This window comes from Ambystoma mexicanum, chromosome 11, assembly GCF_040938575.1.
Source record: "Ambystoma mexicanum isolate Mex_15411 chromosome 11, UKY_AmexF1_1, whole genome shotgun sequence".
Classification (NCBI taxonomy): Eukaryota; Metazoa; Chordata; class Amphibia; order Caudata; family Ambystomatidae; genus Ambystoma; species Ambystoma mexicanum.
In genome coordinates, this window is record NC_090934.1 from 671,603,862 (window position 1) to 671,630,884 (window position 27,023).

Here is a 27,023-nt window from a genome sequence, read left to right on the forward strand (position 1 = left end):
TAACTCTGTCCATTCGGGAACTGGGAAAACCCCGTTTTTTCTTTTGTACGGCAGTCACCCTCGAACCTCGGAGTTGGATCCCCTCCAAGATCTTGAAACACCAGCAGTAGACTACCTGCATTCTACAATCACCCAAGCCTTTAAGGAAGCTGTTTCTCACCTTCAAAGGGCTAAAGAACAATACAAGAAAGGAGCAGATCAACATCGGAAGGAAGCCCCTCAATATCAAGTAGGGGATCAAGTCTGGCTATCCACCAAATATCTACCTCTAAAAGGGCCACGCACATTCAACCCAAGATACCTTGGTCCCTATTCCATCACTACCATAGTAAACCCAGTAGCGGTCAAGTTGGACTTGCCCCCGCACATGAAGATACATCCGGTCTTCCACGTCTCTCTATTAAAACCCGTGCAACCTCAAACCCGACTAACTAAATCTCCAAAACCTATCCTAGTTGATGGAGAACTCGAGTTTGAAGTCAAAAGCATTCTGGACTCCAAGATCTCCAAATCTAAACTATTTTACCTAATTGACTGGAAAGGCTACGGCCCCCAAGAGAGATCCTGGGAACCTGCTGAATATGTCCACGCTCCTCGCCTAATCAAAAGATTTCACCGAACATTTCCTGACAAGCCAAAACCCCCGGAGAAGCCCGGTTTGGGAGGTGCCTTGAGGGGGGGTACTGTCATGATCTCTGCTTCCAAAAGGTCAGGGTTTTCCCAACTCCCTTGGAAGCAGATCCATAACCCAGGTTCCGAGTGCCAACCAGTCCCAATTGGGACCTTTTGGACCCAGTCCTGGCGCCAGTGGCACCAGGCTCATAAATATGCCCAGTCCCAGCGCTGGAAGCGCCGGGCTCATAATGCTTGGGTGGACTTACCTGCAGCAGACCATGCTGCTTACTTGCCTGCCAGTTGAGCCTCTGATCCTCTTCTGTTTGGAACTACTTTTCCTGTTGGGTGGGGCAGGAGCCACTCCCTAGATTCAGAACACTGGAACTCTTCTGGAAAGCAGGAACTCTTTTCTTACCTAGGCGTGGCTGTGGAAGGAGACACCTAAGCACTACAGGAGGCTATTTAAACCACACCCGATGGATGAATCTTGCTTTGCGTTATTCTGCATCCTCTGCAGCAGAACGCTCATTGTGTCTTCTGCATCTGATCCTGGGCCTAAGGAAAAAGGCTTACCATCCTGAATCCAGTCTTCAGCAACACCTATAAAGACAAGAAAGAACAGGTTAGCATTACGGTCTTCAGTGACAGCTCTTCACTTACCTGGTCCATCGGCTGTCACCAACGCCTCGCGCTGCATTCCGGCATCTGAAAGACAAAGGCTTACCTACTCTTCGTGCGCTCCGGAGGTCTTCACACTGCATTCCGGCATCTGAAAGACAAAAGCTTACCAACTCTTCGCACGCTCCGGAGGCCTTCGGCGCTGCATCCCGCATCTGAAAGACAAAACAAGGTGCGTTTAAAGACATTGGGGAACTTTAATACTCACGTGCCATTACTCCTTTCCACATCTAACCCAGTGGGTATTCCGGCACCCTGCAGCCGCTCCGAACTTGTACCTGCAAAATAAAAAGACAGTTAGAGCGCATCGTGAAGCAGGCAACAAGCGCTTACTTACGTGCTTCCAGGCGCTTCTATTCATCACACGGGCTCCATCTTCAACTCACTTCAGCCCGTCATCCGCCATCGCCGGAACCCTGCAAAACAAGAAACATCATTACTAAAGACTTTAAAGACATTAGAATTACTCGAAACTTACCGTTCGTGCAGTAAACGACAGACCGCAGTCCTCTGAAGTCAAGAGGCCTGCTCCCCTTATCCAGTGAAGAAACTGGTTACAGCACCCTGCCCCGAGGCAGATGGAGAGCACGGCGTTCACTTACCTAAGGTGAGAGCGTTAACCTTTGGGGTTCTACAGGAGAAGAGAAAAGGAAGAAGAGAGAGACATTCAATAACCCAGTTCCTTAATCCCATATTTTCTATCTGCAGACATCTTACCCCTTCGAGTCAGACATACAGTGCACAGAGGTCTAGCCCAAAGAGCCAGCCGTGTGTTACACATCACCTTTGAAGATACGGTATACGCCCAGTCAAGACCGGCGCCTCTACGGGAATCAGGTGAGCGTTACAGATAGACAGTAGTTACACTTTGGTAACATAAAAGAAAAGAAAAAATATGATAAATAATGTACCTGAGTATTTTTGTGTGATAACATGTATAGGGAAGTCCTCGGGTGAGAAACCCTAAACAATCCAATACGTGACTTGTACAAACAGAAGGAATCCATCAAAGTCAAAATGTTGTTTTTAGAATTCCAAAGCAAAGTTCTGCTGCCTTTATACAAAAAAAACTTAGGTATGTGTTCACAAGCAAACTTCACACATTTTGAGCCGAACAGAAGAAAGCAAAACCGTTTTTTTTTTGTTTGTTTGTTTTTTTTTAAAAATGACTCGCTGTCTAATAATTGGTTGAATGTACATGAGTTGATGTGGTTTTCTTTATCTTTTGAGATTGTTCTTAATAGGGTAACTTGTGCTGAAGTAATTGTATTATTCTGCAAATTGTGGTATTTGTTGTCGCTCAGCTTCTTTACTATATGTCCTTAAGTGTATGTTAATCATGTATTGGGACCTTTTTATGGAATTATCATGTAATTTTGAAAAGTTGATTTATTCAGCTATAACAAAATAAAAAAAAAAATAAAAAATAAAAAGACTCGCTGTCTATCTGTCTATGGAGACATGAAACTTGTCTTTGCCAACATTTAGGAAAACATGAAAGTATCACCAACCTCTAATTGGCTAAAACGGAAAAGAAACACTAACTCCCAGTCAATATGGGACTTAACAAAGAAACCGTTGACAAGTATGTCATTCGAGAACACCCACCAGCACATCATCATGCCCCATCCGGTCAAGCCTTTCCTATCACCCCATGGACATGTTGTCTGCATCTGTCGTTCTCCCACGTCCCTGGCCTAAAATCCTCTCTGGTATGTCAGCAAAATTGGAAGTTTCACCAAAGCACATTGTTAAGCGGCTTCACTTCAACACTACAGCTAAGTCAATGCCTAGTCTGGGATGCTGAGGGAAACCCTTAGGGAAACCCTTATTGATATATTTTTAGGTCCAGTTCATGCACTCTGGATGACAACCCTTATATAACACCCCTCTCTTAGAATCCCCCTGACCGCACTGAGCCGAGAAGTAGGTCTGTTTTGCAAATTTAAAAGGTTTATTTGAGAAAAATAACAATATATATCTATCACACTTTTATAATAAATTAATATTGGATACCACACTTAAAATATGACCGTGATCAACAATGGATAATGTTCTACTGGTAAACTGATTTGGTTACTTAGAAGTAGTATAGAGGATGAGGTAGCTGAAATGCTTTATGGTTTCAAGGAAATGCAAGGTGGAATAAATGCAGTACAGAAATGAAACTGATATGGTTTCACAAGAGATAATATGTTCACTTTTCCCCTGGTGGCAATTCACCCCCCCTATATGTAATGCAAGGAGATGGAAGTAACACACACAGTCTTCAGGAATACAATCAAATACAATACGGAATTCGGTTCCCCCCACAGCAAGCTTAGACAACAGATATGCTTTTTAAAACACGGGCAAGAGGGCTTTGTAATGTGGTGGCAAGGAAGTGAAAAATGCTAAAATTGCTTTTAATTATCTTAAGTCAGATCTAGATTCTAAGCTTTCAGAGGAAAGTTAAATCACGTTCCTAGGACAAACGGTTCCAGAGATACGGACGATTTAATAAAGGTAGATTTTCAGATTTAAAGTAAAACTCAAAATGACAGGTGACAGTTTGCAGCTTTAGAATGACAGATGACAGCTCGCAGCTTTAGAATGACAGATGACAGGATTTCTAGGAGGCAGTTCTACTTAGGTTAAAATAGTTTGGATTAGATTATTTTAACTAAGAGATTGGGTTCTGCACAGTTCTGGCGGATACTCACTCCTAATTTTGAAATGAATGGGCTTCGTCACGGATCTGGTCAACACGTCCAGCGGCGGTTCTCTCTGATCAACGGGTCAATCAGGCACCGGTTCTGCTCACAGTGATCCGGATCTCTGGTTCTGCTCACAGAGGTCTGGGTCTGGTCTGCGGTTCCGGCAAAAGTTCTTGGCAAAGAATTCAAACAGCTCGCCCGACTGTTGAATAGTTTGGTTAGGTTTGCTGGATTCTGAAGGCCTGCTGAGAATACTTTTGCTTGCAGTGGGCCTTCTTGGTTCAAATTTCTGTAGCCTCTGTTTAGCTTGGAAGTCTAGCTGTTGGATCTCTGGATGTGAAGTCGTCGGTCAGCACGCTCCGCAGCAAATGGAATTGAATGTCTCTACCTGTCCCAGCAGTCTCTTTTTATGTGTTTTGAAAATGGGTGTGTGCCTGGGCCTAGCTAAGCCTGCCCCTCTCTACTTGTCATTGTCCCAATTCTCCCCTCTCCCATGATTGGGGGAATTGGGTTGTGAGTCAGAGTGATGAGGTCTGTTTATGGGTCAGAGGATCCTCCCCTGGTCAATTTGCCCACAAATCTATATTTGATTCAAATACATATTTCCCAGATACACAAATGGTTGACATTACATGTACACATTATATATTCCTTATGGTCCATGCTTGTCCGCCTCTGATCTTCCTGGGGGCTTGCATTAAAAAATGACAACATTTTGCGCTTTTTGGTCAGTTTACCAATATCGGACATTTACCAAAAATTACACAAAGGTGCGCAAGGAGTATGGACATTAATTGATGAAGTGTCAGATTTTTAACATGCAGACATTTCGAGTAAGACCCTATTTTCCGCTAGCAATCCCCCAGAATACACCCAGGGTCCTAACGCCTCTTAAAACGTGCACAGAAAAATCCCAAGAATAATGATATTATTTATATAATTTTGACCAGTCCGCACTATGAATTATCCATCTTTTTAACTTATGCCCTGGTCAAAAAGGGGTGTGGCTTCCCACATCACATGGTGGAATAACTGGTTTATCCACGTCCCCCAAGCTCAGCTGGCTCTCACAGGCACTTCTCCTCTGACTTCGCCCAAGATGAAGCCACTTTACGGCCCCCCCCAATATAACATTTGCCTGAGTCCAGGACAAGGCTTTGTTCAACCTCCTGCAGGTGCCCCTCCCCTAATCTAATCAGAGAGGTGTCATCTCCTTTTGGTGGGGAAGCAGGAGGCAGCCAGGCCTGGGAATGCAGTTTGATCAAGTTTCAACTCCTGTCGGGGGTTGTTGTCAGACAGAATTCAGCTAAATGTCACTTTAGTTCCCAGTTTAAATCAAAACTTACAATTTTTACATATACATTAAATCATTACTTCCTTCAAGTCATTTCAGAATATAGTTTTACATTGTATCCACCTCTTAGCAAGTCTTTCCTTGGCCTGGTTTGGGTTGCTCTGTTCCGTTTTACACAAAAGTCTGGTGGTTTTAAAACGCCGGCTTTCTGATAGTGGTGACTACCGGTATTGCATCCATTTTTGGGATCTGTCTTGAATTACTGCATTTCAATAGAGTGGTCTTTTGCTTGATAGTATAGGATGCTTAACATTGTTTTGATGGCATCCATACAGTAGAGTGGTGATGTGGAACCCCCCACAAGAAGGTTGTATCTTTGGAGTTGTCTTGTGCCAACTGCGCAGTTCTCCTGGATTCTGGTGTGAATGTGGGCAGCGACAGCTCATCCCCACATCCACCCAGACTATTGATTTAGATTGTTCTGGGATAGAATAATGGGCGGTGACAGCTCATCCCCACATCTACCCAGTCTAAGCATTCAACATGGGTCAAAACCCTTGACAAAACCCCCCCGCCCGACTGCGCTTTGATTCGAGTCGAGGGGAAGTCGGGTACCAAGAATGTTTTGAGCCCTGTGCTGGTATGTCCGCATTATCTTCTTCCAATTCTGTAGATGGCACAGTTCAGCATCTTTTCCTCCACCCAGTTGGATCGATCGGTTCTCCTCGCCGGTCCTGATGGGAATATTGGGCGGTGCCCCTCGGGTCTCTGCTCCCGGTCCCCGGTCATCCTCCTTGGTCAGTCTCCATGGTTTCCTCTCTCCTAGGATGATAAAGCAAAAGCGGCAATACGCATTCCTAGACATTTTTCCACCACTATGAATGGTGTGGCGAACATGTACATTTTATACCTTCGAATGCATTTTGCAGTCTGATTTTAAAAACAATATATAACAGGGAACATTTGCATTATGTTACTATATTTGTGATATGTGGAATATTTTAGAGTTTGAACTGACTTACTCTGGAGCGGCCCCCTCTGGTATTGCAGAGGACTCCTCCAGTTGCTGCAGGGTGTGCCTGGGATGGCAACACTTTAACTGATTTATATGTACCCACTTGTCTTCCCCTTCCGCCAAACCGCCTTTGGGGATGCGGATCTTGTAGGCCACAGGGGAGATTTTGTCTATAATTTCAAACGGTCCCTTCCATGTAGGCAAACATTTTTGCTGTTTGGCCTGGTTCCTTTGGAAATTGTATAGATAGACCCGGTCCCCCACAGTATATTCCTTCCTGGTGGTCTTCAGGTCGTAGTGGGTTTTCATGCTATCAGCTGATCTTTCTAGATTCCGCTGAGCATAGGCAAAAGCATGCTGAAGGTGTTTCCTTAAATTCTCCACATACTCATGAGTTGTGGAGGCATTTATCAGTGTCTGCTCTTGGGTCCTGTAGAGCAGATGCTGGGGAAGCACCATCTTGCGTCCGGTCATCAACTCAAATGGTGACATTTTGGTTGCAGATGAAGGGGTAGATCTGATGGCCATTAGGACCAGAGGTAATCGGATATCCCAACTTGGGCCAGAATCTGCCACAAACTTTTTTAATATGCTCACAATGGTTCGGTTGTATCTCTCCAATGCTCCAGAAGAAGCTGGCCTGTAAGCAATATGTAGCTTCCTTTTGACCCCCAGTATCTCCCACATCTTTGTCATTACTTCACTGGTGAAGTGGATACCCCTGTCTGACTCAATCCTTTGAGGTAGACCAAAACGGGAAAAGATGTGGTTAATCATCAGGACAGCTGCTGTTTCTGCCTTGCTATTTGGGGCTGGGAGACATTCCACCCACTTGGTAAACAAGCATGTAACGGTCAACATGTACTTGTTTCCTCTAGACGAGCGGATTACAGGGCCTACAAAGTCGATTTCCAAATCTGACCATTACAGTGTCATCCCCATCTTTTGGAGAGGCGCACTGTGTGTGAGGGATGATGATGGCTGAAATTGTGCACCCCTTCAAGTATTGGTCGAGGTCTTGCCCCATGTGTGGCCAGTATGCAACCTCTCTTAAGATTTCCAGTGTTGTGTGAAACCCCCTATGACCGGCGGTGGCCGCATCATGGGCGTGACTTAACATCAGGCTTCGGAATGAGGTAGGAACCACCCACTGATCATGGCCAGCTTGGGATTTCCTTACCAACAAACCGTCTTGGATTCGGAACATCTTTGGACATTTCATCACACTCTAAGCTTCTCCTACCCAATGTAATCGGAATCCGTCAGAGGAAAGTTCTCAGGGTCCTCAATGTGTTGGTAAAACTTACCAATTATTGGATCCCCCTTCTGAGCTGTAATCAAATCAGCATCAGGGGTCTCCTTACTCCATTGTGCAGTTGAAAGATCATTGTGAGCATTTGTCTGGGACCTAGTGATAGCAGTGATCTGAATTTCCCCCAACAGGGACTGTATTTCTATTAGATCCCCTTGGATGGCCCCGGTTTTGGCCAGCTGATCAGCTAAGTCATTTCCAGTTTTGTCTGGCCCCTCTACTTTGGAATGACCCTTGATCTTTTTCCAGTAGATGGTCATTCCATTCGATGTGACCAGATCATCAATGTTTTGAATTAGCTTCCCATCTTTCAGGGTTTGTTATTAGCACCTAACATTCCTCTGGTTTTCCAATTAACCAGGTGCTCCACGAACCCGTTCCGTACATAATCCAAATCTGTGATTATGACCAGTTCGTGGAGTTGATGTTGGACAGCAGTGAGGATGGCCTGATGCACAGCCATCAATTCTGCGACCTGACTACTTCGGGGACCAATTTTGTATCCAGCGGAGGGTTCTGGTGACTCATTCACCCATGCATTCCCTACGCCGGCCACCAGTTCTTTCTCCTCGTTGTCGTCAACATGGTACGAGCATCCATCCACATAGACAGTGGGCATTCCCTCACACTTGTCTTCTTCAAGGACTTTGTGTGGGGAATTAAGGTATGCCTCCATGTTGTCCTTGATTTTTAGACTTTCGTCCTCGAGACAGTTTTCTCTGCCACAATCATGCAAGTCAGCCAGACCTTGCGCGAGGGGACTCTTCTTGTTTTGGCCATATCTGACCTCCACAGGAAAGCCTTGCATTGACAGAATCCAGGAAGTAATTCGGGAAATACTCACATTTACGGCCCGGATTCTGTCACTTTGGAGACATTGCAGAGGCTGGTGTGGAGTCTCCACTATGATGTGTTCCCCCTGGATAAACGGGCGGTAATTCTTCAATGCCCACACCGTTGCCAGGAGTGCCTTCTCACAATCGTTGAATTTTTCCTCCACAGAGGATAAAGTTTTGCTCGCATAGGAGATTACTTTATTGACCTTGTCATGCTTTTGGTATAATACTGCCGTCAAGCACGTATTAGAGAACCCTGTCTCCAGGAAGAACTCCTTGTTTCTGACAGGGTAAGCTAGGCAAGGCGCTTGTGAGAGGCTTCTTTTGAGTTGTCTTACTGCCTCAGATTGTTCTGGACCCCACTCCCACTCGACCCCCCCCTTCAAGAGATGAATCAGGGGTCTAGTGATCTTTGCGTAGCCTTTAAAGAACTTTCTGCTGTAATTAGTCAGTCCAAGGAGGCTCCTTAGTTCCTGCAGAGTCATGGGGTCTTTCAGTTTCTGAAGTACTTCCACTTTCTTTTCCTGGGGACAGAGACCCTGAGGAGTAATCTCATGCCCCAAGAAATTAACACGGGTTCTACACCACTGTGCTTTCTGGAAGGAAAGTTTTGCTCTGGCGGCCCTCAACTGCGTCAGAACATAACGGATCTCCGCTATGTGTTCCTCCACAGATGAACTTTTGATGAGGACATCATCTACATAAGCCAGGTTACCCCTCGCACCCAGGTCGGGCATGGTCTTATGTAGGAAAATGTTGAATTCATTGCCGGAGTAGAGGTATCCGAAGGGAGTCCGGGTCCATGTGTACTGCTGCCCACCAAAGGTAAAAGCCAGTTTGTATTGGTCCTCCCTACTGACAGGCACGGTCCAGTATCCATTGGTCAGGTCTATTGTAGTGAATACTTGTGACCCTTGAATCTGGGCCAGCCCTTGTTCAATGTAGGGCAGAGGCCATCGGGAAGTATGGACCCGTTTGTTGAGCTCCCTAAGTTCAGCACAGAGTCTCCACTGGCCGTTTGGCTTCAATATTCCCAACACCGGATTATTGAAAGTGCTGTGTACTGGACGGATTATTCCTCGGGACTCAAGGTTCCTAATTATTTCAGTAAGGGACTCCATGGATGCGAGAGGCAAACGATATTGCTTCACAAACACTGGAGTCATTCCAGGGTCCGTGGGAATTGTTGTGGTGTGGATGTCGGTGCAACCAAAGTCATATCAGTCTACCGCAAAGAGATCTTGGAAATCCAAGAAATCTTGTTTCAACTTTTGCTTCTGTTCCAGAGTCACACAGGCATCAGCTAGGTTGACTCTCTCTTCCACCATCTGCCTGAAGCCTGGAAAGACTTCTGGTTTGGCTATCTAAGCGGCCTCCTCCAGCTGGGTGGAGAAGTCCCTGGTCAGAGTGCTGATTTGGACTGGAGGCTTCAGGTGGGAAAGGCAGCCCTCATGGACCTGGAAAATCACCTCATCCCTCCTGAAGTCACAAGTCACATCTTCCTTACCATAAGGGCAAGAAGTGTACACCAGGAAGTTCCCCCCATGCCGGGTGAAAATCCTGTCTGGTGTTGTATTGTCATCACTGTCACTGTCAAAACAGTCCTTGGGGATCAGTCCAAACAGTTCATTTCCCAGATCAATGGAAAAATGTAGGTCATCAACCGCCATTCCAATAATGGTGCCTGCGGCTAGAGTAATACTCTTTAAGTCGCTGTTATCCACCTCTATTGGAATGGTGTCATGTTCTATGTTGACTAATGGTGTTGGGTTTACCCCTAACCCTTGCTGTTGGAGAGAAGCATTTAGATGAATATAAGCATCAGGGTTTTTCAATTTTTGTCCTCTTTTAACTTTCACTTCCAGGGAGAATTGTCAGGTCCTTTCTGGGATGGTGACTTCCTCTTTAATCTGAATTTCAACTGCATAAGGTAGCAATTGAGCTGACCTAAATGCTTTTTCTGGATCATCAAAGCCCATGGGATTATCCGCTAATCGGGACCAAGCTTTGAAGTTTATTAGGTCCAAACTAATGGCAAAGCGATTGAGAATGTCACTGCCTAAGTAAAAGGCGGTAGTGACGTCTCGCACAACCCAACAATTATGGACTATGCTCTTGTTGCCAATGGAGATTTTGAGCATACACCTGCTTGGCAGGAGATGTTTGGAATTGGGTGTTTCCAGATCCATTTCCCATTTGTCTATCAGTTTGAATGTGGGAATGGCTGGATCTTTTGGGCGTTGGCGGAACATGGCCTCGCTGATGAAGCTCTTACCGTTGTTCACACACACTCGAGCGAGAACAGGGTCCTTCCCATCATTTACCTGAACAGGGATGAACAACTGCTCTCCAATTTGATGAATATCAGCCAGGCTCTGAGCTGATTTCACATCTTTCTGGACTATAGGAGTGGGATTGTCTGATTGTGGATTGGTAAAGAATTTCAGAGTATTTCCTTCCAGTGTGGAATACCACCTTAAACTGGAAGGAAGGTTGATTTTCAGAAATAGAGAGGACCCCCCATCACCAGTCTGTTGTCCTACTGCTATTACTGTCACGTCTGGAATTTGGTTGTTCTGGAAGTGAAATTCTACTTGGTCAGATTTTTGTTCAACCATGTGGCAGGTGCCGTTTAAACTAACATGGTTGACACTCTGTTTTAATTTTATTGGTCGGCTAGTCTGGGTCCAGAGGACCTTGTTTACGCAATCTATTAGGGGTGACAACCTTCTCAGGAGGTCATTCCCTAGTAAACAAGGGGTGCCCTCTGGAGTCACTACTATGACCGGGTGTTTCACCTTGTGTCGCCCAATTTTGATGTCCAAATCTGCAGTCCCCTCGACAGGAATTTCCTTCCCGTCAAAGTTCTGCAGTTGTCCAGGAAGAGAGGTGACAGGAATACGGTAATTCTCCCCCCTTCCTGTATTTAGTTCCTCAAAGGCCCTTTTGGACAGAAGGGTAGCTTGGGATCCAGTGTCCACCAGTGCCAAAATTGTACCCTGCCCCTGTACTTGTACCGGGGCATAGTATCTTCCCTCCCTCTCCTCAAGGGGGCACAGATAATGCACATTTTTGGACAACTGGTGGGCTAACTTTCTGGTTTTGGACATTGCTAGCGAAGAGATTTGGGCAGAATTCTGTGGAGAGCCTGGGGAATCTGAAAGAAAAAGTTGTCAACTGGAAATGGTTTTAGGTTCTGTGCAGCCCCCCCCCTTTTTGGAGGCAGTCATCAGAATGGGTTTGACCCATGGGATTTTGGTATTGTCGGTTCTGGTATGAGATGATGGGCGGCGGTAGCTCAGTCTCCACATCTCCCCAGTCTGAATTGGCATCCCTTGGGACCCATTTTTCCTTGGGAGGAGTTCCCCCATCTCTAAAGGAGAAGATCCTTTTCCCAGGATCTTCTGAGGATCCCTCTCCCTCAAATTGGAAGACCTGTACCTCCTCCACAAAGTGGGTCTGTTTGGGTCCTTTGTTTCTCCTACCTCCTCTCTGCTCCTTGGGTGGCAGACTTTCAGGGGTAGGAGATTTTGTTTCCAGTTCCTGGTTTTCCAGGGGCTGTTTACAAGTTGGGAAGGAAGCTTCCTCCAAGGCTTTACACCCCCCTTCCCCTTGTGCCACCTCCCTGGGAACCGGTGGGTTATCGGGGTGCTGCCCCCGTCATTGTTCTGGAGCACCAGGCCCAGAGTTTGGGGCATTCTGCGGTGGCATGCTCATCTGAGGGTTCTGTTGAGCCCTCAGTATGTGACCCAGATCCCATGCCATACTTTGGACCTGGTGCTCAAGTTGTGAAACCCGCTCAGGCTGATACGGGGCTCTATTTTCTCCCCTGGGCTGATCCCGGGAAGGGTAGCTCTCCCTTCTCTGGTAATACCCCGTATTGGGAAGATTTGGGTACCCCTCCGCCCTTGGCCTCCCCTCTCCCGGATTAGGTTGTCTGGGCTCAGGGAACTGGAGAAAGAAGGATGGATAATTTTGGGGCTGGAAATTGGGCGGATACCTGGGGAAAAATTTCTACCCAGGATTTGGAGATTTTCTGCCCTCCTGTGGGAAGTTGGGAGGGAAGTTCCCTGGTTTAGGTGCTTGGCTGGATCCCCCGCCTTGGGCTGGAGGAGTCCACACATAACCCAGGATGGGTCGGTTTCCCTTGTAGCTGGGACTGACATAATCAGGGGAGTGAGTGACCCCATTTGTGGGACTACCTCCTTGGCTCCCTGTCTGTGACTGGCCCGAGGGCCTTCTGGGCTTGGCATTATTAGGTGCAGGTAGGTTTTTAGGCCCCCCCATCTCCAAATCCAAAACTGGGGTGACCTTTACCTCTGCCACCTTGGCAGCAGCAGGGGTGCTGTTGGTTTTGGGGTTTTTCTGCGCATTAATTTTATTTTTGATGGGCTTCTGCACCTCATAGATCCGGGTAGCCTGTTCAATGACCCAGTCTAAAGATCTTTTCTCATGAAAATCTCTCACGAGCTGGGTCATTATGTATTTGGGCAAGGCATGGAAAAAAGTATTGACAAATTCTCTGCTGTCCGTGCACACCCTTATGGTGGTCTGCGCAAAGGCACGCTTCAATTCTTGCACAAATTCTTGTGGGGCCTGATCCTCCCCACATTGCAAATTGTAGGCTGCCTTGCGAGCCTCTTGAGGATTTCTATGAACAGAAAAATGTTTCAAGATTGCCGCCCTATATGCGGACCATCTTGAATGGTTTTGGTCCTCCAGCCCTGCAAAGAAACTGGAGTATTCTGGTGAGAAGGTCCATTTGACGTACTGGATGCAGCTACTGCTGACCTTCAAATGGAAAGTCTCCATCATTTGCTCATAGAGCTCCAAGTGTTCCCAAACAGAATACTTGGCGTTCTTATGATAAGGCGTGATGACACTCCTTATTGCCTTTATTTGTTTCAATGGGTCCTTAAGCAAGGCCCTTTTTGCTTTATTGGCCTTTTTGGTTCGGGTAACCCTGGTCCATTCATCCTCTGACTCAGAAGCACTGCTCCCAGAGGTGCCCGTCTGATCTTCCTGGTTTTCCCAGATTCTGCGAGCATGGGAATGGCTGGCAGAATGTGGGGACCTGGTCTCCTGTGTCCTGTAATGCTCAGAGGAGTCTTCAGATCCCTCCTTGCCGCCAGGATTTGATGGGTACCCCCGCACTGACCTAACTGGGCAGAGGTTTTCAGGATGCCCTTAATGGGCCTACTCTCCTGGGGTTCCCCACTAAATTGCACTGTGCTTGGGTGCCCATACCCGGATGCCCGCCCATCCATTCCTGACGGGTACTGGCCTATGAGCCCCATACTTCTAGCTGGATAGTAATCTGCCATCCCCGTGGCCCTGGGCTCATGTGCGTGAGGGGACATGGGGTTGGCAGAGTCCAGGGATTGGCAGAGATGAAGGCCTCTGGTACTAGGGCTCCTGAGGTTATGCTCAGGAGTTTCTCTTTCCCAGCGAACCTCATCTCTATCCGCCCCTGCTCCCTGTTGCAATGCAAGAGCCTGCGCTTTCAGTTCCTCAGTTAAGGCCTTACTAGACTTTATCAGTCTCTCCTGCATCGCTACCTGTTGCTGGAGCGTATCATTGTGCTGGCAGAAAGCCTCATTCTCTCTCTGTGCCTCCTGATTGGTCCTGGAGTACTGGGCCAGTCTTTGCTGCAGGAGGGTTACCTCCTGAGCTGTGTCCTTATTGGCCTGCTCCTTTCTTGCCAGAGCATCCTCCACCCTCCTGGTGTGCTCTAACAAGTTCTGGTGTTCTTTTTGGAGGTCACCCAGTCCCTGCAGGGCCAGGTGATTTTCTTCTATTTTCCTTTTTAAATGGCAGACTTCCTGGCCTAAGGTATCCCTTTCCTGACTAAGAGCCTGCATCTGTGCCGCCAAGTCGTCCCTTTGCCTTTGGAGGGCACCAGCTTTCTGGCGCTCCTGGTCTTTCAAAATCAGCTTATTGCTCTCTGCCTTCTCCCTATCTAGGTGGCTTTGCAGGGTGACTACCTGCTCAGCACATGCCCTATTGAAGTCTAACTGTTGCTCCAGCTTTTTCTGGCTCTGCAGTAGGGAGTCCAAACCTTCTTGGTACTCCTTCTGCAAGGCCAGAAATCTGGTATCCTGGTCCGCCTTTTCCTGTTGCAGCACATCCATATCCTCCTTTATTTTAGTGATGTACTGTCTGCTGTCCTTTTCTAACTCCTGGCTCCTGAGCAGCCTCTGCTCAGAAGAGTCCAGATCAGATTGGGCCTTCTCTAACGCCATCTGTTGCCTATTTGCCAGATCTTGGCCTTCAGCACATTTATTCTGTATGGCTCCCATATATAGATACAAATATGCCGCTATCCTGGCAATCTTATTATGTTAATCTTTGGCTTTAGGGGCCATATATAGTTCACTCAGGGCCACATGTAGGGGACCCTAATCTCTCCATTTATCTGACCTTGTTTCAGTGACCTGTAGCGCGATTGCCTGCAACCAGACCGTTTGGTCCCGATGAGCCCACTCACCTCTCACAAATAGCTTATGTAAGAAGTGCTCTCTGGCTATTTTGATGTCTACCAGTGTCGTCATTCTGGAATTTGAGTTCCTTCCTGACTTACAGAAGTTTGTATTTTATTTTTGCAAAACAGACCATTTCCTTAGAGCGTTCCTTTGAGGAGTGCTTTACAGCGTAACACAGCATGGTGATCTGACCGAATGTATGTCTCCTGTCCCCTAGCACACTGTATTAATCTGCACAAGTGATAGATCTAACCCAGAATCTCCGGCTTCGAGTCCCCACTTTGGTAAGCGGCTTCACTTCGACACTACAGCTAAGTCAATGCCTAATCTGGGATGCTGAGGGAAACCCTTATTGATATATTTTAGGTCCAGTTCATGTACTCTGGATGACAACCCTTATATAACACCCCTCTCTTAGAATCCCCCTGACCACACTGAGCCGAGAAGTAGGTCTGTTTTGCAAATTTAAAAGGTTTATTTGAGAACAATAACAATATATATCTCTCACACTTTTATAATAAATTAATATTGGATATCAAACTTAAAATATGACCGTGATCAACAATGGATAATGTTCTACTGGTAAACTGATTTGGTTACTTTGAAGTAGTATAGAGGATGAGGTAGCTGAAATGCTTTATGGTTTCAAGGAAATGCAAGGTGGAATAAATGCAGTACAGAAATTAAACTGATATGGTTTCACAAGAGATAATATGTTCACTTTTCCCCTGGTGGCAATTCACCCCCCCCCCGTATATGTAATGCAAGGAGATGGAAGTAACACACACAGTCTTCAGGAAAACAATCAAATACAATACGGAATTCGGTCCCCCCCCCAGCAAGCTTAGACAACAGGTATGCTTTTTAAAACACGGGCAAGAGGGCTTTGTAATGTGGTGGCAAGGAAGTGAAAAAGGCTAAAATTGCTTTTAATTCCCTACAGGAGGTTCAGGGTGAGTGGTAGACACTTTAAATCAGTTAAAGTCAGCCCTAACAATGGTTCAGGGATGGTTATTAGGTTTCAAATGAATTTTAGCAGTTCACGCAAAAGTGGCTATCTTTTTACAGATGACGAAATCAGGCCAAATTGCAAATCGCGGTAAATTTTGCGAGTGCGTAAATCGCGATTGCAGTAAAAGGAAGTCGGTTCTAGGCTTGTTGTAAAGCTTAGATTCTATGCTTTCAGAGGAAAGTTTATTCTCGTTCCTAGGACAAACTGTTCCAGAGATAGGGACGATTTAATAAAGGTAGATTTTCAGATTTAAAGTAAAACTCAAAATGACAGGTGACAGTTTGCAGCTTTAGAATGACAGATGACAGCTCGCAGCTTTAGAATGACAGATGACAGGATTTCTAGGAGGCAGTTCTACTTAGGTTAAAATAGTTTGGATTAGATTATTTTAACTAAGAGATTGGGTTCTGCACAGTTCTGGCGGATACTCACTCCTAATTTTGAAATGAATGGGTCTTGTCACGGATCTGGTCAACACGTCCAGCGGGGTTCTCTCTGCTCGGCGGGTCAATCAGGCACCGGTTCTGCTCACAGCGATCCGGATCTCTGGTTCTGCTCACAGTGGTCTGGTTCTGGTCTGCGGTTCCGGCAAAAGTTCTTGGCAAAGGATTCAAACAGCTCGCCCGGCTGTTGAATAGTTTGGTTAGGTTTGCTGGATTCTGAAGGCCTGCTGAGAATACTTTTGCTTGCAGTGGGCCTTCTTGGTTCAAATTTCTGTAGGTCGCTTGGAAGTCTAAGTGTTGGATCTCTGGATGTGAAGTCGTCGGTCAGCACGCTCCGCAGCAAATGGAATTGAATGTCTTTACCTGTCCCAGCAGTCACTTTTTATGTGTTTTGAAAATGGGTGTGTGCCTGGGCCTAGCTAAGCCTGCCCCTCTCTACTTGTCATTGGCCCAATTCTCCCCTCTCTCATGATTGGGGGAATTGGGTTGTGAGTCAGAGTGATGAGGTATGTTTATGGGTCAGAGGATCCTCCCCTGGTCAATTTGCCCACAAATCTATATTTGATCCCAATACATATTTCCCAGATACACAAGTGGTTGACATTACATGTACACATTATATATTCCTTATGGTCCATGCTTGTCCGCCTCTGATCTTCCTGGGGGCTTGCATTAAAAAATGACAGCATTTTGCGCTTTTTGGTCGGTTTACCAATATCGGGCATTTACCAAAAATTACACAAAGGTGCGCAAGGAGTATGGGCATTAATTGATGAAGTGTCAGATTTTTAACATGCAGACATTTCGAGTAAGACCCTATATTCTGCTAGCAATCCCCCAGAATACACCCCAGGGTCCTAACGCCTCTTAAAACGTGTACAGAAAAATCCCAAGAATAATGATATTATTTATATAATTTTGACCAGTCCGCACTATGAATTATCCATCTTTTTAACTTATGCCCTGGTCAAAAAGGGGTGTGGCTTCCCACATCACATGGTGGAATAACTGGTGTATTCACGTCCCCCAAGCTCAGCTGGCTCTCACAGGCACTTCTCCTCCCACTTCTCCCAAGAGAAAGCCACTTTACGGCCCCCCCAATATAACATTTGCCTGAGTCCAGGACAAGGCTTTGTTCAACCTCCTGCAGGTGCCCCTCCCCTAATCTAATCAGAGAGGTGTCATCTCCTTTTGGTGGGGAAGCAGGAGACAGCCAGGCCTGGGAATGCAGTTTGATCAAGTTTCAACTCCTGTCAGGGGTTGTTGTCAGACAGAATTCAGCTAAATGTCACTTTAGTTCCCAGTTTAAATCAAAACTTACAATTTTTACATATACATGAAATAATTACTTCCTTCAAGTCATTTCAGAATATAGTTTTACATTGTATCCACCTCTTAGCAAGTCTTTCCTTGGCCTGGTTTGGGTTCCTCTGTTCAGTTTTACACAAATGTCTGGTGGTTTTAAAACGCCGGCTTTCTGATAGTGGTGAGTACCGGTATTGCATCCATTTTTGGGATCTGTCTTGAATTACTGCATTTCAATAGAGTGGTCTTTTGCTTGATAGTATAAGACCCTTGCTTAACATTGTTTTGATGGCATCCTTACAGTAGAGTGGTGATGTGGAACCCCCCACAAGAAGGTTATATCTTTGGCGTGGTCTTGTGCCAACTGCGCAGTTCTCCTGGATTCTGGCGTGAATGTGGGCGGCGACAGCTCATCCCCACATCCACCCAGTCTATTTATTTAGTTTGTTCTGGGATAGAATAATGGGCGGTGACAGCTCATCCCCACATCTACCCAGTCTAAGGATTGAACATGGGTCAAAACCCTTGACAACATGCCTGTGTGCATTAAAACTGCTAGTGGCATGACACTTGGACAGACTTGTCTGCTGGCCCCAATTGGCTCCGTCTCCATTAAACCAGCGTACACAGCATCCTCATCCAACTGGCCTTTCCCTGTTCCTGATAACACATGAAGCAGTGGCTTCAGTGCCATTGGTCTAATCTCCAGTCTCCAGTGATGCCCAGAAGAGTATTGGTTAAAGTTATAGCTCATTGTTGCACACTGTGCTAGGTGTGAAGAGGTATCAAGTAGGAAGATTTGTAAACACCACTGACTTCGGTACAGTGAATGCTTAGTTCCTGAAAGATTGTGTTTGCAGCAGAAGAGATGTGCAGTAAAGCTCGGATACCATGCTGGTAATCGTCATTACTCCTAGTCATACTCTTCTTCTTTACAGTACTTACCTCATGAGGCCCCTGCCTCCGACACAGGACCTTCTTCTATTTCTTTTATTTCATATAACTCCTCCCTTTAACCTAGGGCATCCAGTTTAACATATCCAAGCTGGAGCATGGGCCCTTCCCCGCAGGGAGGAAGAGGAGGGTCGTCAGTACTGTGATGAGAAAGAGTAGGGCTAGGAGTAATGAAGATTACCAGTAAGTAATCAGAGCATTACCTCCACGTCCACTCTTCCTCATCCCAGTACTTACCTCATGAGGCATACCATAGCAGCAACGGGGAGAGGTCCCAATGAGAGACAGAGCCAGAAACGTGCACAACAAAAACAAACACCTTTAAGAACTCCAAACTCACATCCCAACAGACAAAATTCCAACCCCCGATGTTACCATCCCCAGAGCGGGAGACAGTCAATCTAAAGAGGGTGACGAAAGTGCTCTGAGCCACCCAGGTGGCCGCCCCACAAATCTCCTGCAGAGATAAAACCCTACCATCCGCCCAGGGAGCAGCCAAACCCTTGATAGAGCGACCCTGCTTGGTCAGGTACAGGCCTGCCAGGAAACCCATAGAAGCCATGCAGAGAACAACACAGGGCCACCAGCTACTGGAAAGCCACAGAGCTAAAAAAAGCAACCAGGCGACTAACAGACCACCCGATAGGAGCAGTCCAAGCTAAATACACCAAAAACCCATCTGCTGCACATCAAAGGCAGGCCAAGTCACCCCTTCCTGCGACTGTGGGAACCGAAAACGCAGGGATAACCAGATCCTGAAAGGGGTGAAACCGAGACACCACCCTAGACAATAACCTTGAGCACACTGCAAAACCACAGAGTCCGGGAAAATCTGCAAGAAAAAAGGGGGGGTTAACAAAACAGAGCCCCATTCCCCCCACAGCCTACAGGCAGACATGATAGCGAACAGCAAAACAGTCAGTAGAGTAAGGAGCGCGAAGACAAACCAGAAAGGTGCGTCAAAGGTGGCCCCGAAGGAATCTCAAGACCAAAGGGAGATCCCAAGGGGGAAGGCCCCTATCGGTGCAAGGACGAGAAGAAGAGCGAACCCGAAGCAACTTCCCTCACCCGAAAACTCCCCTGAAGTACAAAAGGCCCCCGAGAGTGGCACACAATCTCTCCAAGAGGACGAATGACGGACCTCCTCCGGAGCCCACCACCCCTTGGCTGAGAGGATGCCAAATATGCCCCCCCTGCTGGTGCCTGGAGAAAGAGGGGTCAAAGGTGGACAGACCAGGGACAGCCCCGCCTGGAGATACACAATCCGCAATCACCACAGTAAGGAGGCCACATAGCATGAGACACCGGGATCAAGGCCGCATAGGCCAGAGAAGCCAGAAGCCAGTGGGAGAGCAGGTATGACACGAGGAGATGCAGATTATGACAAGCCCACAGAACCAGAAAGATGTAAGACGCCATGGGCCCCTGAAGCATGATCAACAGGTGAGTCATGACACACCGCCACTTGAGAACCCTGCCCAGAACATGAGCAAACCTGAGCCCTGACAAAAACCAGATTCCGACAAGCTCCACAAGAGACAAACCCAGTACCCCAGAAAACCCCCAGTCCTGCAATGCCTGGTAAAACAGCCAAGACCGCAGGAGGGCCACCTCGACAAACCAGGCATCCATGTATGGAAAAACTGAAGGCCCTTCAGGCTAAGATGCACCACCAGGTGAGCCACCAGCCCGGGGAACACCCTGGGGGCCGAGTGCAACCCAAACGGGAGCATTCAGAACTGTACACCGAGATCCCACTGTAAAGCGGAAGAACTACGTCTGGTAGGGTAGGAGAGATACGTGGTACATGCAACCCGGAAAACCAGGGAAACCAACCAGACCCCTCTGCACAACATCTGAAGAATGTCCTGCAAAGGACCCATCTTGAAGCGTTCCTCCCGGACGACACAGTACAGAGCCTCGAGGTCTAAGATGAGGTGAAAAACTGCCCGAAGGTTCACCAGAAACACCCAAACTGCCTTCAAAAGTAACTTGGTCAGAGCCGTTGCCATTGTAAAAACATGTTTACGAGCGCAATATTTATAAAATATAATTTCATAACTACTTGGGCAGCAAGCGGGGAACAGCAGTACGAACCATGCAAACCAGGACAGGGGGAGACAGAAGTTCACCTGAGAGCCCCTGCGGACAGTGTCTTGAGCCCAAGACTCTGAGCACCACTGGGCCTATATCAAAAAAACACTGCAAGCAAATCACCAAAAAGTTTGGAACCGTCAAAAGGAAGCTAAAGGGCAGCAGTCCACTGAGACCCCTCTGTTTTCCAATCCCACAGACGAACATACCTGCCGGCCGATACACCAGCACCAAGGCCGAGCCAAGCACTCCATCAAATGCCAGATCGGACAAAAGGTCAAACTGCCGTAGCATGTCAGCTGGCAGCGGGGCACAGTCAGAGCCACTGTCAATGGCCACCTTCAACCTCCTGAACCACTCAGCACATCCTCCACAGTGTACGAGCCATAGATAATAGCCCGAATGCCAGATGTGCACCAGCATGAACCTATTTCAGGCTGCAACCCACACTCTGGTCCACCGGATCCCGGGTAGAACTGTGACCCCGGTGAGGGACAGAGTAGGAAGGAAGGGAACAACGTGCAACACAGCATTCCAGAGCTACAGTCATGCCGGTAGACAGCCAATCGAGTTGAAAACAGAGATCAGACTAGCTGCAACAGACATCCGGTAGGAAAAGGAGAAATGTGCTCTAATTTCACAAAAACAAGGTCTGGAATGGTGAAAAAAGGGTGCAAAAAGAAGAGGAGATGTGAACAGCGAAAAACAAAGTAGCAGAACACCAGCGCCTGACCGTCCCCGCTCACTTTGACCACTGCACCCCCTTTCCTTTCCATGCCCTACCCGGACAAAGGACATATAGCTGACATTTTCTTCCACCTCTTGCAAAGCTCAGGAGAGGAGGAAAAAGGGCAAGGAGTCTTAGCTGAGCAGTTTGCTGGCCCATGGCGCAAGCAGCACAAAACACTGCAAAAACAGAAATGCCAGCAACACATGTACATCCATTAAACTCCAGGACAGAACAATCACCCAACTCCCCCTGAAATGGGCCGTCACTGCTGTTATTCAACTCCAGGTCCACCGGAGCACACAGCAACAACCCCCCCTTCCCAGAGGAGGGGCTAGCCCACCCTCGGAAATCACAATACACCACCTGTAGTCCAACGGCTCCTGCAGCGTTCCGGAGACAACAGCGCGTGTCATCACTTCATCATATGAAAGGAAAAATGTCAGGGCAAGTTGTCCTAGTGCAGCAGAGTGCACATCCAAGAAATGTAGTAACAACAAACAGGCACGTCACTAGCCGAGTTTCAAATATTTACTTGCCCCATAATCAGCCATTTTACTTTCACATGCCTGAGAGGTGCCCTGAACCCACCAACAGGGGAAAACAAACAATTCACCCACATAGGAGGGGGCCGTTACATTCAGTGTTCCCCTCAATACAAAGAGAAACATGAACACGAAAAACTCCCCCTGCCCTCTGGAGGACAAGGCCCTGCAAGGGTCACCAAACAACCGTAATGCCGCAACAAACGGAACTCTGAGTCCTGTGGGGCCTAGTGGAATGGAAAAGATGTGCAAATAGTCCCCCTTCAGCCACACCCACGGGCATACATGGGTTCAATACCCCCCATCTCCTTACCGCAGCCCGGGCCCTGAAGGACCCAGGCATTAATGCCTCCAAACCGGCTTTGGGCCAGGCAAAAAACCTGGGAGAGGCTTCCTGCTCAACCGGAACCCAAGCCCCGCAGGGGGCCCAGGAGCATGCCTCACCTGGAAGAAACCGATGCCCCGCCACACAACCCCACCAGGGGGCCAGTAACTGTAGCTCCCGAGAGCCCCACTCCGGGAACAGTTCAACCTGCCGGAGGCAGGAAAAATTAAACTGGATGCCGTGGGTTAAGGGGAGGAGTTATAGGAAATAAAAGAAATAGAAGAAGGTCCTGTGTCGGAGGCAGAGGCCTCATGAGGTAAGTACTGGGACGAGAAAGAGTGGATGTGGAGGTAATGCAGCGCACAGTTGTCATTTATCTTCAATGTATGATGAACATCAAATGCTGCATTTGTTATGACAGCAAGGGATTTCGCTACTTCGGATATTTTCTGTTTTGGTTTTTATTAAGCGTGCTTCGCCAAGAGTGAACTCTTATCACTGGGAAATTGGTGATTGTTGAGAAATCTGAAAGGTAGCCATGGAAATGTTTATTTAAAGTGAACTTCGAAGAGGAATGCTTTTAAACGTCATTTGAATGTGACATAATGTTACATTTGTCTTAGTTTCAAAAGCAAGGAATTCCAGATTAATGGTGCCAGATAGGTCCTGCTACCAAAACACCACCTTTTACATTGTACATGATCTAATTGGCCTGCAGTACATTAATATCTGCAGGTGTTAGGCAACGGCTTAGCTATATCTACTTAACAGGACACAATGTACACTGTAGTAGCACATAATGGCTTGTACATATCCAGATGAGTTCAACACAGCCACAAACAGCAAAACAAAAGAGGTGATGGCTGGAATGTTTTGAATTAATCTGAACCTCTGGCATTGGTCTGGGCAACCCTCCAGACCATCGTTCTTCACCTGCCAAGACATTACAAAAAGGGAAAGAACATATGCAAATCAGGCTTGGTCCCAACCCAAAAGGGGCAGTCCAAGCCTACCTTCTTGGTCACATCCATTCTGCATGAGACCAAAAGCATCCCCAAACATGTTTCGACCTAGTTGGGCCACATCAGTGAGGAGTAGCTTGGATCTCTAGGCCCAGCAGGCATGGGACCCACGTCTGGGCATACCCGTCTCACTCACGGTGACTAGAGCAAAACAAGAGGAGATGGCTGGAATGTTTCGAATTAATCTGAACCTCATACCATCGTTCTTCACCTGCCAAGCCATTACAAAAGGGGAAAGAACATATGCAAATCAGGCTTGGTCCCACCCCAAAAGGAGCAGTCCAGCCCAAACTGCTTGGTCACATCCCTTCTGCACGAAACAAAAGAAACAAAAGAGATGGCTGAAAGGTTTCAAATTAATCTGAACCTCTGGCATTACTCTGGGCAACCCTCCATCGCTCTTCACCTGGCAAGCCATTACAAAAGGGGAAAGACCATATGAAGATCAGGGTTGGTCCCTCCACAAAAGGGGCAGGCCAGCCCGAACTGCTTGATCACATCCCTTCTGCAGGAGACTACAATCATCGATATTTTGGTTTCAAAAGCAGGGAATTCCAGATTCATGGGTCCAGGTAGATCCTGCCACCAAAACATCACTTTTTACATTGCATTACTTGGTCTGCACTACATTAATATCTGTAGGTGTCAGACAAACAACTTGGCAATATCTACTAACAGAACACAGTGTACACTGCAGTAGCACATAATGGTTTTTACATATTGAGATGAATTCTACAGGCCGAGCCATGAAGCACATGATATGATATGTTATTTATAACGTGCTTAATACCCCGAGGTTTCTAAGCGCTGACCTGGGGATCAAGCCTGTATTGCTCAATGTCGTCTTGCTTCCAAGGCAAGCATGTTGCCCCTGAGCTATCCCTCCAAGTGCAATGGAGGATAGCAGACTAACAGTGTGCCTGACCAGGCTAAATCTGGGCCATTTTCTCTTTTGACGCATACTCCCAGAAGCCTCTGTAATGATGTAATGGTGTGCAGTCGGCTACAATTGCTTTATGTTGGTATGTATGTTGTTATGTAACTCCTATGAGGTGCTCTAGCAACACTTACCCTATGCCGGTCTGTGCCACTCCAGAATCCTGTTCTTGGGTAAGTTAATTGGTGACGATGTCGTCCCATTCCCTGTACTCACTAGGAACCTGCCTGGAAGCGCCTGATGTGGGCATATGTGTTTTCCCCCCTCAACGTTCAACATTTGAGGCATAGGCATATCACATTGTACTTTATTTTAAGTTGGTCAAAGGTCCTAGAGCTGTGGTCAAATGTGATGACAAACGACATGGAAGGCCTTTTCCGGCTTTCAGTTTTTTGTCCATCCATGATGTCACGTCAATAGAAGCATTTCTGCTATGCTGACGTCAGGCATTTTTTGGCCGAACTACAAGGTTCCCCATCACCACTGTTGACTGCCAACAGTTGTTTATGGGAATGCGCTTCATCAGTAGATGTAGTTTCTCTTGCACCACCCTTGGTTTATCCTGAGACGGCTGCCATACCGGTTTGTTCTGCGTCTTCAGCAGGACTGCTGATTTGGAGCTGCTTTAGCCTGCATTAAACGGGACCTTTTGGTTTCATACCAGCAGGAAATGCTGCCCTGGTGCTACTGATGCATCTTCACCTGGTCTCCTTAGCTATGTCCTGAGGCAGGTGTGGAGCTTAATGAATTACGGGCGTTTCTACTTACTGGCATCAATACATGCATACATGGATGTTTCTGATGCAATTTGGCGCGGTTGGGTGGGTCTTGGGTTGTAGATGGGTCCAGGCTCTGCTGTAAGTCATGAGGTTGCCTTGCCATTCACCACAAATGGGGACTGTGATGGGTCATTTGGCTTCCTAGTGTGCTTGTAGTAATGTGCCTGTGGGTGTTCCCGAATGACAACATTGTCAAGGTTTACTTTTCTAAGTCATATATTCACTGGATGTTTTTGGTTCTTTTCCGTTTTAGCCAATTTTTCTCGATAGAGTTAGGTGATTTTTTTTTGCTTTCCTCTGTTCGCCTCAAACTGTGTTAAATTTACTAGCGAAAAATAAATAAAAGCTTTTTTTGTACAAAGTCACAGAACTTTGCTTTGGAATTCTAAAACGAAATTTTTGACTTTGATGGATTCCTTTTGCTTCTAACATTTTTAATAGTTCCTGCTCACGCTGTGTGCTAATTGTGCCCTTTCAAACAATGATCTGGCAAATGTATTACAGCCATGACAGTATTGTTCTCCCGGCTCTAGGGAAACAGAGCCAACTGAGCGGGTCCTGAGCTGAATGAGTTCGAGGCAACACAGAGGATCACTTTATCACTTAAACCAGATGGCCTGTTGAAACCGAGATAGGTTTTAAATAATGTGTATCTCTCAAATACATTTAGATTCACTATATCCAGGTAAAATCAGTGCTCATGTTCTAAAGCCCAATTCTCTTGCGTGATTGTTCAAAAGCACAAAGACCACTAGGGCATGGGTCATCCTCATGGTCTGTTCTAGTCTAGGGCCTTATTGGCGGTCAACAATTTCCACATGCATTTGCAGAGGCAGCCCCTCAATTCTTCCATTGTGAAGCCACTGGATTCTGCCGGGTTGCTTTACAGATTGTATGCAATGTGGACGCTCATTGGTTGAGCAGGGATGTTCATGATGCTGAGCCGGGTTAACAATATAGCTAATGTTCAGGGACGCTGTCGAGTTTTGAATGGCTGGATTTTAGACGAGCCAGAAGGCTCACAGCAGTGGCCTCATTGCATAAACTGTGCACCATTGTATCTGCAATGTTGACACTATTAGCATTAAGGCACACATTGTCCTACTGTAAAAAATGCAATTTGGTAACAGGGCAGTGTGCGCCCAACACTACCGCATTGCATGGTATGAACACTAGGATTAACATTGCCCTGGTGCAGAAATGCATTAGTATTTATGTGTTTGCTTCAAGGCATTTTTTAGTCCTAGTGCCATTACCATGTAAAATGAAATAATTTGGCTGCAAAGAATCAACAAGCAACTAGGGTGAAAATAGAGGGGAACAGGTCTCTCATTCTTAGGTGAGGCAGGGAGTGTGAGCGGATCTACATGTTATAGAAGAGCCACTCCTCAAAGGAGTGGGTCTTGAGATTCATCCTGAAATGCAGAAGCGAAGGGGCAAGTCTCATGTTGACAGAGAGGAAGTTTCACATTCTGTGGGCGTAGACAGAATGGGTTGCATCCTTAACAAGCTCTAGGTACTGGAACAGGTCAAGTTAAAGTGGAAAAACATAGGTAATTAAAACATTGTGCAGGGATGCTCCCTCAAAGTTGCAGTTTACGACTTCTAGATTTACATGAATATGATATAAGTCATTTATAACACGCCTGTACACAAGTGTTTCTAGGCACGCCAAGACAAGGGAGGGAAGATAGAGGGAGGACACGACAAACGATCTTACTAGGCCTTGTGACGTTCAGATCATGCAAGTGCATCTTTTGTCAGAGTGCAAACGTAGCACGATAACATTTACCCGGATATCAAATACTTTAATGAGTGATGAGAAAAACACAAAATAACAAATTGTACATTATCCACTGCATGCTACAATTTCATATTTGTGAAGAGTTAATGTAGTGTTCTGCATTTATTCATCTACTTGCATATGTATTAGTTATTCGATCTATCAGAGA